Source organism: Dipteris shenzhenensis, chromosome 33 (assembly GCF_047967505.1).
Source record: "Dipteris shenzhenensis isolate YYH24624 ecotype China chromosome 33, Dip_SZ_1.0, whole genome shotgun sequence".
Lineage (NCBI taxonomy): Eukaryota > Viridiplantae > Streptophyta > Polypodiopsida > Gleicheniales > Dipteridaceae > Dipteris > Dipteris shenzhenensis.
Window position 1 is genome coordinate 16,091,564 of NC_141628.1, and position 13,465 is coordinate 16,105,028.

The following is a 13,465-nucleotide window of genomic DNA, read 5'->3' on the forward strand; positions in this document are numbered from 1 at the left end:
TGGCTTGAGAAGCTAACTCATCTGCCCTTTGATTTTCTTTTCTTTTTATATGAACAAACTTACAAAAATCAAATTGACTACATAGTGCCATAGCCTTTTGATTAAGCTCCTTCAAATGAGGACTTCTTGTATTGTAATGCCCTTGCATTTGCTTTATAACAAGCTGAGAATCTCCTCTTACTTCTAATTCTTTAACTTGACTTTGAAGACAACCCTTGAAACCAAGAATCAAAACATTATACTCAGCTACATTGTTAGTTGTGATACCTGGAAGCTCTTATCCTCTTGCCCACACCTCTTGACCTTCAGAATTCATCAAGACTATCCCCCAGCTCCTTGTTGGCATGAAGGATTAAAACACCCATCAAAATACAAGATAAAAGATGTTGGTTGTGTCTCTCTTTTATCATTAGTGTCCTCCTTATATTTCTTTTCTTCTCCTAGATCCTGCCGTCCTGTGAGCAAATCTTCCATAGTGGACCTAGTGGTATTTTTAGTGACAAAAGAGAAAGAGAACTCTTGAAACTCTGACAACATTTTTGCAAATCTCCCCTCAGGATTAGGCTTGCGAACTAGATATACTAGGAAGAAAAATGGCCGAGGTAATAAATAGGAGCAAAACTTTCTAACTGAAAACACCAAAGAGAGGGCTTGCTACTCCATTTCTTCATACCTTGTTTCCACCTCAGTAAGCTGTCAGCTGGCATAATAGATGGGTTGCATTCTACCTCCTCCCCTTTTTGTAGAGCAATACAGCACTAACTGAATGCAAAGATACACTTAGATTTACATAAATTTCTTGAGACCAATCAGGGGGCTTCAATATTGGGCCCTTACTCATAGCCTCCTTAAGTTGCTGAAAAGACTCTTGTTGCTCCACACCCCATGGGATAGAAACTCCTTTTCTTGTCAACAAGTTCATGTAATGCACTATCTCTGTGAAATCATCATAAAAGCATTGATAATACTAGCTCTTTCCTAGAATTCTACGAACACCAGTGACACTCTCAGAACTTGGCAATGCCATGATTGCTTGAACCTTGTCAAGATCCATTTGCAGGCCTTCTTTGGACAGAATATGCCCCAACAAGTCTATTTTTGTTTGAGCCAAACGACGCTTGCTAGGATTTAGACACCCTTTTGCTTCGTCAATCCTAGCTAAGGCCATCTTTAACTTCTCCATGTGATCCATGCGCTGAGAATAAATGCAAAAATGATCCAAAAACACCCTTATGAACTTTCCCAAGTAATGCTTGAGCACTTGACTCAAGAACCTTTGAAATGTAGTTGGTGCATTGGTCAACCTAAAAGGCATCATTCTGTAAGCAGAAACTCCCCAAGGTGTGACAAATGATGTTTTCTTTTGATCTTTGTCCCGAATACGAATTTGAAAGTACCCAGAATACCCATCACATATAGAACACATCTCATGCCTTACTACTTGGTCTAGTATTTCATCTTGGAATGGCAAAGGAAAATGATCCCTCTTAACCAGTGCATGCATTCAAAGGACGAAAGTCTACACAAACTCGCCACTTATTTCCTTTCTTTGGTGTGACAACTATAGGAGATATCCATTTTGAATCATCAACAGGAAAGATGAATCCCACCTCAAGTAGTTGTATTACCTCTTTCTTTAGTGCCTTAGCTTGGATCACCCCCAATCACCTTAAGCATTGCACAACTGGCTTGCTTTCTGGCTTCAACTCAATCTTGTGCTCCACAAGAGAGACTGGTCGAATTTGTAAATAGCTTGTTGAAAAGAGACATGGAAAATCATCTAACATATCCAAGTACTGGAGCTTCTCACTACCTAATAGAGAATCACCAAGAAGCTCTTCATTGCGTTGGCGTCGTTGAGTGTGCTCCACATCCTCCACATGAAGTGTCTCTACAAGATCTTCTTGTACCACCACCTTGTTCCCTCCTGACTCTCATCCCGATTAGCACCAAGACAAAGACCAAAGGCCACTCCTTCCACCTCACCCTCTGAGCTGGACTCCTCGGAGCTACACCCTCTCTCTTTTTCTTCATCGGTTAAGTCAGAGCTCGAAATCTCTGATGTTGAAAACTCTTCCTTGACTTCCTTTTTGTGGCTTGTTATGTTGTAGCACACCTTCTTATCATTTCCCTACAAAATCAATTCTCCAGTATCCCACTTTTGAACAGGCTTCACCTTGCATAGCCAAGGCCTTTCCAAAATCAATGGATAGGCACGTGCATTTTGCTTGGTAGGGATCACCTAAAAAGTAGTCAGCACAGAAATTCCACATACATCCACTTCTAGATTCTTCACAACTCCCAAGGTCTTGACCCTAGTGTTGTCAGCCAATTTGATGCGATAAGGACAAGTAGTACTAGAGTATTTTAAATCAGCATCTATCATGGTTTTCTCACTCATGACATTAATCGATGCACCTCCATCAATGTACACATTAGAAATCACTTGACCATCAATGATCACATCAACCACAAGTACATCATCATCAACATCTATATCTACCTTTTGAACAACAAGAATGGCACTTTTCTTCTTTTTCTTCTTTGACACTCTTGTGCTTGCTAGATTTTCCCATTCCTTCCATAGTTTTGGAGACAAAGCAAGTAATTGACCAAAGGTGATATGAGCTTCCTTTTCGTTAAGGTCAGACAACAGGTCATAGCTTCCAATGCCTTGTCGTAAAGGAAAGTCCAACTGGCTAATTCTCCTTCTAGATGCCTTCTTTTTCTTACTAGGATGTTCCTCTTCCTGATGTTCCTCATTTACTTCTTCCTTGCCTTCTTCTTCTTGTTTTGCTTTACCATGCCCCCATTTAGCCATCATTATCACTCTTTCCTCATCCTGTGAAGAAGCTTCTAACAAGGATACTTGTTTTTCTTCTTTCTTTCTCAATCTAGGATACTCAGGGTGATAGTGACCTTTTTCATTACATTCATAGCAGGTGACCCCACTCTTATCTCGAGGCCTATCTTCACTCTTTGGTGCTATAGGTTGTCGTGCATTAACCAAATGCAATTTCAAATCAGCAAACTCTGCAATCAATTGGGAGATATTATGATCTAACTCAGAGGACTTTGGTTCCTGAGGAGTGCCCATTACCTCCACCTTAGAAGTTAAAGTTATTGAAGACACAAAAGAGGATTCGATCTTTAGAGAAGCTTCTTTCTTGGTCGCAATGCGAAGTGCCTCCATGTATGTTGTTGGATCTTTACTCATTACTTTTGAGCAAAGATGAGGCTGCAAAGCCATAACAAATTTGCTCATCTTTAAGTGCTCCACCCTTGAGAGACTTTGAGGGGCTGATGATGCAGATGCCACAGCTCGCAAAGCTGTCCTTTCATACTTTGTACATAAAGTTTCATATTGCCAACGTAGAGACCATCTCACCCTCTCCTTGATAGAACCGGTCCATTTGCAACATCAAAGCATTTTTGTTTCTATGCGAAACGCACGTCGCGTCTCTACATCTGTAGTAAGATGACCCATCACAGCTTGTTGTGGACCCAATTTATGAGAGTTAGATAAAGTGCATGTAATATGTAGTAAAACAAATAGAACAATACATTAAATGAGAAGAAGTAGACTTACCATGGTTGCCTCGAACTCCAACCGTCCGCTTGTACCAAGGTACAAAGTACCTAAGGCATCCAGCCATCTCCTCGCAGCCCTCCTCTGAACCTCGAACATTTCGGGATGGTCCCTATTCTACTTCTTGAAGAACTTCCAATCAGCTTTGTCTGCCCAGCTGGGTTTAGCCCTCCCCTTTGCGATGGAAGTAAGCAAGGTTGATCTACAATGCACTTCAAGACCAAACCCATGTGCTCTCGCATGTAATTCTCATTGAACTCCCAATTTGGCGGGTTGGGGTATTTTTCTTTTAATTCATCGATGACTGCCTGCTTCGTTTGGTCATATTGATACCGCCAATCAGTAGCAATGCCGCTCTTGAAGTGGTGGCTCATCAACCGCCTCATGGTGGCCATCACTGCTTTGCCCTTTCTATCTTCTATTATCTCTCTGGCAGCCGTGATTTGATAGGAGAGGTCCTCGACTGGGTAAGGAGGACTCATGGTAGTAGCAGAGTCAAAGCGAGTGGTGTTTGTGCGAGTGCTTTCAGAGTGAGGAGTAGTTGTGGGAGTAGGAGAGGGCAAGGGACCTAACTGGTATTGGGTCTCAGGACCAAGTGGAGACCTGTAGGGATGTGAGTGTGCTGACTCGTCTACATCTCCCGAGTCAGCACAACATAAGCGGCCCCTCCTACTCTTCCTTCCCTTACGATGGGCACACCCAGGTAATGACCCCTCGATCGAAGGGGCACAAGGGGATGACTGGGCAGTAGGTTCAGCCGTCGGTGTAAGAGAGGGAATTACTGAGGTCCTCTGGGATAGTAGAGAGAAGAATCTCGTTGCCTCCTCATCAGTCATCTGTGCTACAAACTCGTTGGGACTCCCGACAAAGCCATGGATTGCTAGCAAAGGAGTTTCCCGAGGGGTAGTCACAGTGCTACATCCGAGAGGAGTCCATGCCAAGGGTAGCCGCAGTGCTACATCTGAGAGCAGTCGTGGGCCAGGGGTATAGTCGCAAGGGTAGGCCCCTGAGGTTTCGCCTGATAGGACTCAAAGTCCTCTAGAGAATAGAGATTATGATGTCTCCTCGTGCGAGACTGTTCGTACTTGTCGGATGTGTGATGTGATCCCATGTCTAACGTAGACACAAACATGAAAACAAAAAACAAAAAACAAACATAAGCATAGGCATAGGCATATGCTTATGAAAAGAAGACAAAAAGAGAGGAAAAGAGAAGAGAAAGAAGAGAGGAGGAGGAAAAAAGAAGAGAAAGGAGAGAGAAGGAGAAGAGAAAGAAGAGAGAAGGAGAAGGAGAAGAGAAAGAAGAGAGGAAAAAAGAAGAGAAAGAAGAGAGAAGGAGAAGGAGAAGGACATGCATAGGCATATGCTTATGAAAAGAAGAAAAAAAGAAGAGAAAGAAAGGAGAAGCATATGCATAGGCATAGGCATAGGCATATGCTTATGAAAAGAAGAGAAAGAGTGAGGAAAAAAGAAGATAAGAAAAGGAGAAGGAGAAGGAAAGGGAGAGACGAGAAGAGGAGAAGGAGACATATGCTCATGCATAAGCATAAGCATAAGAGAAAGAAGAGAGAAGGAGATGGACATGCATAGGCATATGCTTATGAAAAGAAAAGAAAAAGAGAGGAAAAAGAAGAGAAAGAAAGGAGAAGGATATGCATAGGCATATGCTTATGAAAAGAAGAGAAAGAGTGAGGAAAAAAGAAGAGAAGGAAAGGAGAAGGAGAAGGAGAAGGAGAAGGAGAGAGGAAAAGAAAAGGAGACATATGCTCATGCATAAGCATAAGCATAAGAGAAGGAAGAGGGAAAAAGAGCATAAGCATAAGAGAAAGTGAAGGAAATGATATGCTTATTCTTATGCATGAGCATATGAGCATAAAAGAAAAAGAGAGAACGATTAAGCATAGGCAAATACATATGCTTATGAAAAGAGATCGAAAGAGGGGGAAGAGGGGGAGAAAGAGAGAGGAAAAGAGGAAAAATGAGACATGCTCATGCATAAGCATAAGCATAAGAGAAGGAAGAGGGAAAAAGAGCATAAGCATAAGAGAAAAGAAAGGAAAGGATATGCTTATTCTTATGCATGAGCATATGAACATAAAAGACAAAGAGAGAAAGCTTAAGCATAAGCAAATACATATGCTTATAAAAAGACATTGAGAGAGGGGAAAGAGAGGAGGAAAGAGAGAGGAAAAGAGATTGAAAGAGGGAAAAAAGAAGAGGGAAAAACAGCATAAACATAAGAGAAGGAAGAAGGGGGCAGGCCATTGAAAGAGTGAAAAAAGAAGAGAAGGAAAGGAGGAAGAGGGGAAAAAGAGATTGAAAGAAGGGATAAAGAAGAGAAAAAAGGAAGAGAAGGAAGAGAGGAAGAGAGGGAAAGAAGAGGGAATAGGGAAAGAGGGAAAAAAGAGAGAGAAAGAAGAGGGAATAGGGGAAGAGAGGGGAAGAGAGGGTTCCTACGCCCATCACTGCAACTGCAGGCCAATGCAAATAACAAAAATAACAAAAGGAAAAAAGAGGAAGCACTTTCTTACCTGGAATAGTCTCGCTCGATGTTTTGTGGACTGGCCCTACAAAAGAGAGAAAACATACCATTTTTCAAATAACTAGTTAGAGGAAGAAGGAGTTTAAAGAAGCAACTTCTCAAAGGGATTGGATTGAGGAGGCAAGCATAAGCCTACAAACAAGGAGAAAGCATAAGCCTACAAACAAGGAGAAAGAGGAGGAAGAGAAATACAAAAAAGATTAGAAGATGCGAGTCTTCTTTCTTTCACAATATCTCGTTTTTTGTCTTTAATCCTTAAAAATCAAGCATGAGAACTAGCACATAGCCTTAGCAATACAAGGAAAAACATGCTTCAACACTCATAAAACGAAATCTCACAAAAAACAAACCTACATTGGTTAAAGAGACTCACCTTCTTGAAAAACTTCTTTTCACACAAGCAAAGAGGGAGAAGGTTGGAGAGGGAGCACAAGTGTTAGGAGAGGGGTTGAGTAGTGGTGAGGAGTGGAGAATAGAGAGGAGGAAACCGAGCTCTTCGAATATAAGGTGGGAGGAGAGATTGCTTTTTTCACAATAGAGATGCTAAACAAAGCGCCACACTGCGGGGTTTTGGGTTTAAGCCCACAGCGTTGCTATATAGCGACGCTAATCAGTCGCTATATAACGATGCTTATATTTAAAAGCATCGCTATATAGCGATGAAACAAAGCAAAACATTGCTATATAGCGACGTTTCAGGGCACTTATTATTAAAAGCTAAAAAAGAAGCTCATAGGTGGCTATTTTATTAGTGTTAATTGATTTCCTTGCAGCTTATGTTGTGATTTTAGAACTGTGCAGATGGAAGGGACGAGTGGAAGCTCATCAGATGATGCCCCAATGCTCGAGAGCACAAAGTGGCTTACGGAGAGATTGTATTATCATTGCACTCATTGCAAGCGAGAAGTACGACATCAACATCGTATTATCATGCGCGACTTACAATTAAAAGGATGCTTATAATTAAAAGGGCACTTTGATAGTTCATCCTCCCAATTACAATAAAAGGGTGCTTACAAGAAGATGTTAGAAATACTATATTCAAGATCAGTGGTATTGTGAGGTATGCTTACTATCAAATCGCATTGAGTGCATTTTCTTCAATTTAAGTTGAATAATCTGTAGACTGATTATGAATATATCTTATATGGGCATGTAAAATAGGTGGATTGCTTGAGAAGCACTTTCCCTCGAGCATTATGACAACTCAAGTACACTTGCTTGTGCACATAGTTGATGAGGTAGCTATCGCAGGTACCATTCATAGTCGGTGGATGTCTTTTCTCGAGTGGTTTATGAAAACTTTGAAGGGATTTGTAAGACAAAGAGCAAGACCAGAAGTAAGCATGGCAGAGGGATGGCTTGTGTAAGAGTCATTAGTATATATACAGAGTTTCTTGCATCCACAGATCCCGATATGCCACAAGCTTGGCATAACAAGGATGATGATCGCATCGTTGGCGAGATTCCCCAAGGAAAGGAATTAAAAGAAAGATGAGCGAAGAGCAAATGGAGAAATTCAATAAATTTTGTATCCTCAATAGCAAGGAGATGCAGAAGTGGATTGAGAGATATGAAGCGGCCAAAGCAGAAAGAATAAATGCAAGGATGAGATTCAGAGAAATGTACAGGCGATCGCAACCATATCCACGGAATCTAGCTCTTCTCCCTACTCACATGTCACTTAATTGGCTACAACTGGCTCTACGTAAAGCCGAACGCGATAGAGAGACAATAAACAAGCACGAGCAAGAGTTATCATCTGGATGTATGATGCATGTAAGTTTCTTACCTCTTGATGTAATTAAGTAATTATTTGTGGCAACATACGCTATAAAATAGATGCATCTTCATTATTTTAATGATGCTCTTTTATAGTATAAGAAGTATAGTGCATTATGGTCATATGGACGACATTTTTGCATGGAACGCATCGATTCAAAGAGAGTCACATATGATTGTGGAGTCATGGCTAGCTTTACACAAGATAGCCGAGCAAGTGCTTCAGATACCAATCTTATCTCCTCACAATTGGATTATTGTGGAACCATATGCAAAATCTATGAAGTTGATTTCAGACGATTTAGTATTTTCATTCTTAATGTAAAATGGTTTAGAACTATTTACAACGGTCCCCATGCGATAGTGAGAAAAGATAGTAGCGGTTTCTTTGCAATAGACTCCACTAAACTTTGGACTGATGAAAGTGATACTTTTGTTCTTCCCGAGCACTGTGAGCAGGTGCATACTAATGATTTAATTAATTGAAGCTTTCGTTTTAAAAGATCCATTGATACATGTACTTAAGCATAATTTCATATATATAATTGATGACATTTGGCACCATCTTCAATATAAGTGGTTTTTCATCCGGATCATTCTAATCCAAGATGATGATACATGATCCAAGTTGCACCACAAAGTAAACAAATTTTTGAAGATAGAGATGTGGATATGGAGATGCCACTACTAATGCTGAATCCAATTGATCCAGATGAATCTCGTAAAGAAGATGAAGATCACAATATGAGCCAAGAGAAAGATGTGCATAATGACATCACACGGGAGGAAGATGGAGATCATGATATTGAGGAAGAAGACGACGATCATCAAGAATCACCACACTTTATTGAAGAAGATGATCAAGCACTTCTAGGTGAAGGTACGATGCTAGAGTACGATGACGATATAGGAGATCAACTCGGTATAGAGTTAGAGATAGACTTGTTTGGCGCGTTAGACTTGAAACCATTATGTAATTAAATGCTCTTCATTGATTTTTTTCATCTCAAACTTGGACATGAATATATGAGCTTCAAAGGCTTGATGTACATGCTCTCGTACTTTTATTCTCTCAAAAGATCAAACATGTATAAAAATTTAAAAAAAAATTCCATTGGAGAAAACTAACTTTTAAGGTCGATATAAGAAAAAAAACTCTTTGTAAAACATCGCTATAAAAAAGTATCTCAGTGTCACTATATAATGACACTTACAATTCTGATAAAAGTCGCTATATAGCGACTGCAGTCAAACGTCGCTATAGTGACACTTAACGAGGCGTGCTTCCAATACTGACGATTAGCGCCTCGCGCATGCTAAACATCGGTACTTAAACATCGTAATGGGATCCGTGTGTAGTAGTGTTAGGGCCAAACTTACGACATGTGGCATCAGGTACCTAGCAAATGCTTGACATCCAAAGACTCGAAGGTGATGTCAAAGTGTCGGCCGCCAATTCATCCATAATTGATGAAGTGTAGCTATCTGATTCCTTGCATGGCCTAAGATATTTTTGAGATCTCGGGGGGGTCACTATGTATAAACCCTCTATATCACGTGCATTAAAGGCCTATTTCTAAAATCCCTTATGTGCAAATTTTTCATTAATAAAATGTACCCCTTTTCTATACAAATCTTAAAGTTTTTCCAAAACTATTTTAAATAGTCCCTTATGTATACTTTGAGAATTTTTCCAGTTTGCGTCTCTACAAGACCATGATATTTCTGAAAGCCTGAAAGAAGCCAAATGCCTAATGCTTATGATGGAGGAAGTATACTACCATTGCATACTGAAGTCGTCAATGAATGTAAGGAAATAGGTCGCTCCACCAAGGGAAGGAGTTTGCATAGGGCTGCAGATATCACTATGCACCAGCCCGAGTATATGTGTGGCTCGATGACCTCGGTAGTTACGGAAGGAGGCTCTTGTCTGCTTGCCACGTACAAAATGCTCACAGAATGGATCTTGTGTGGCTAACGAAGGGGGCAGCCCATCAACAGTTGAATTATGTGTTAGCCAACGGAGGTTCTGAAAATTGGGATGGCCCAATCTTTCATGCCATAGGTAAGATGTGAGGGACTGAGTTGGAACGGCATGAGCTTGGAGTTGTTGAGGGGAGCTGGAGCCGATGGGATAGAGACGATTTGACTGTGGTAAGAGGCAATCAATATGCGCCATTCTGATTGTGCAAGAATTGCATTGTAGACGAATGTCTGCTCCAAGAAGGGCTGCAGAGGCGACTGAGAATAGATTCTTGCGAAGGCGAGGGACATAATAGACATCCTTGAGAGTGTATTCTTGCCCATTTACGTTGAGTTTTCCATGAGAATGATCACCAAGGATTACAGTTAAGGGTTGTGAGAATGGGGTATAGTGAACATACTAGGACCTTTGTGAGGTTGTGTGTTGAGATGCTGAAGTGTCGAGGAACCAAACGTCATCTGTATGTTTGGAGGAGTCAGGAACGATCGTGGAGGTGCAAAACAATTGCAGAGTCGACATGCTTTCCATAGGCGAGGAAGCTTGATTGCGTGGGGATGTTGAAGACAAATTAGAGGAGCCTCGGCCACGTTGCATGTTCCATGCTGAGTTCTTGAAGATCAGCGCTCCTGAGTGAGGTTTCTTGGGTTGGACGGAGTTGGTAGAAGAGGACGTTGACCAGCCCGATTGTTGGAGCCTCGTCCAAATCGGTTACCACGGCCCCTGCGTCCTCCACAGCTATTTGTATAGTAAGCCTGTGGAGATACTATCAAAATTGGAGATGAATTGCGCCTCATGGTATCCTCTTGAAGGATACGACCGATTAATGCACGGAGCTTGAGACCTGCCAAGGTGCTTTGCGTGGTGACAAAGATCGCCAAGAAGGGGGCAGAGAGCAGAGAGCAAGATGGTGACTTGCTGAAGTTCGGGGACTTGCAAACCCACACTGACAGTCTCATCAAGAAGCCCCTGCCATTGATCAATGAAGTCAGGGATCAGATCGCCTTCTTTGAGTTGATGTAGCATGAGGCGTCTTTGGTAATTGATCTGCGTCGAAACATGGACATGATCATAAGTTGCACGAAGAGTATCCCAGACCTCCTAAGAGGTGGGAAGATTGTGCACTAGCTGAATTTGAAGGTCACCGCAATTGAGGATAATGTCAGAGCGGGCCTTTGAATCAGCTATGATCCAAGCTTGGATATCCGTAGGTGTGGGTTGAGGAATCACTGGCGCTGTTGCACCAGGACCCGCGGCTGAAGTTGCAGCAATAGGGGCAGCTACTCTAGCTGCATTGGCAGCGGAAGTAGGGTGGGGACGTTCACCAGAAACCACATCCCACAGCTCAGTCCTTCTCAGAAGCATCTCGAGCTTGATAGCCCAAATACGATAATTGGTGTTCGACAGCTTTTCGAGTTTGTAGGTTCGAGTAGAAGAGGATGCGGAAGCCATTGATGGGTATTGCTAAGGATGTTTGAACTACTGGGTCCGTCAGGAAGGTAGTGTAGACAGATAGTCTTGGAAGCTTAGAGTAGAGCTAGATCATCTGATACCATCTAGGAGAATAGACTAGAACAAGAAATGAACTAAGGCGAAAGATGCAAGAAGGAAGATAAGAGAGTGCTCGAGCAAGAAGCGTACGCGTGTAGGAGAAGAGCAAGATTGGCCACAGAAAACATATGTTTATTGAATAGCCTAGAGCAGCTTATATAAGCTCAAATGAGCGTAACAGAACAACGGACCAACCCGTTGTAGAATAACTGAATTGACAATTAGCTTAGAGGCAAGACTAATCTTGGAGTTAGATTGTTTTAGACTAAAGCTCGATTAACTCTTAGTCCCAGAATCTCAAAACGGTTGTATCAAAGGGGTCTGGTGCCATGGAGACATATTTGGGATTCCGGCTCTCAAAATTGGGTACATTAGGAGCTCTTGGCTCAACAATTTAATCTGAATGCCCGCGAACTTCATTTTCTGTGTGTGCTTATGGGACGGGTACGTGATGAATGGCCTTCTAGCCCTTCTACGTTTGTTGCTCACGACTTGAGGTTTTGGGCAGATGACCGCGGTAAACGTGTGAGCAGATTTTCTTTAAAGGCTATTTTTCGCAGTTCTGTCAATTAAATTGCGCGAGATGTCATGCTCTCGTGGCGTCCCTTAGCTCCACAAGATTCGGTGGCTTTTTGAAAGATGCTATTGAAACTAAGATCTGATTAAGGTCTTAGTTTCTCACACACACATACCGTGTGATGTGAATCGACACACCCTGTGGCAACCTTCACAGCCACAGCCTATGTAATCAAGGAATCAATCCATGAATAATAGAATCTATTCTACGTATGCACACGACCTACTGATTTCTACATGGTATCAGAGGCCAGCCATGCTTCCCTCGGTGGAGAAACATCAAACGGACGTCCTGCGAACTGTGGGAGCTTGCTTCAATGGCAATGATCCGCATACAAAACACGATGGGCACAAAGACCCAGGCCACGAAGCCTATTCGCCTGCAGAAACGATTGACCTGCAGCAATTCCCCAACGAAGGGAACAAATACAAAGAAGAAGGCTGCCTCCAACCAAAAATGGGAGAAGATCAGGGCAACCAAGAGACCCTGAATGCCAAAGGCGACCTCCCAGCCCAGAAAGGAGAAGCGGACTATGATCTGCAGCCTCACGAAGGCCAAAGACACGAGGAGATGACCGAGATGAAGGCGACCTGCTGCCTAAAAATGCAAATGCTGAAGGCAAAGGCCCAGCAAACGGCGACCTCCCAGCCAAAAAGGAGAACAGACACTTGATGAAGGTCATCAAAACGGCAGAAAAGCCTCCAGTCATGCAGGCATCGACTTGCGACAGCTCCAAATGGAAGTGCAAAATGGTACCTTCCTTGAATATTCTTTTCCTCGCTTCTTTTCCACGGATAACCACGTTCCTTCTCGTGCTGTCCGGAAGCATGCGAAGCACAAGGTTAATTCCAACTTGAAGAAGAAGACATCGCTCCTCCTATGCCTCACAATTAAGACTCCCTTTCATTCTGGGGAGACTGTTTCCTATCCACCTAAAGGTATCCACCCTAATGAAGAAGACACAGCGCAAGATCATGCCAATGAAGAAGGAGAGCATCAATTATTGTTTATATTATTTATAGTCCAAGTTACTACAACTCTATTGTTGTATCGGATGCTTCTTTATTTCCATCGGACAACTTTTCTCGAAGCATGCACTTGGGGTCACAAACGAGACATCATATTCATAGCACGCAAGTCTTCTCACACTCCTCTCAAGTCTTTGGAACCAACCAAGTGTGCCCAAATAGTAGCCCTACATGGGATCCAAGAGATGATTGATTTGTAACTGACCCCAATAAGGAAGCTCGTGAAAGATCAATAGCCTCTTCATACAAGGAGGAGATTCCTCTCATTCGCCCTCCAAGCCTGAATCCAGTCACTTGCCTTCAAATATGATGGTGGTGGATCAAGCTGACCTCCACGTGCGAGATGGTCATGCGGAAGGTATTGAGCATGACCTTCATAAATATTTTTCCTCATATGTTTGGAGTATCATGCAAG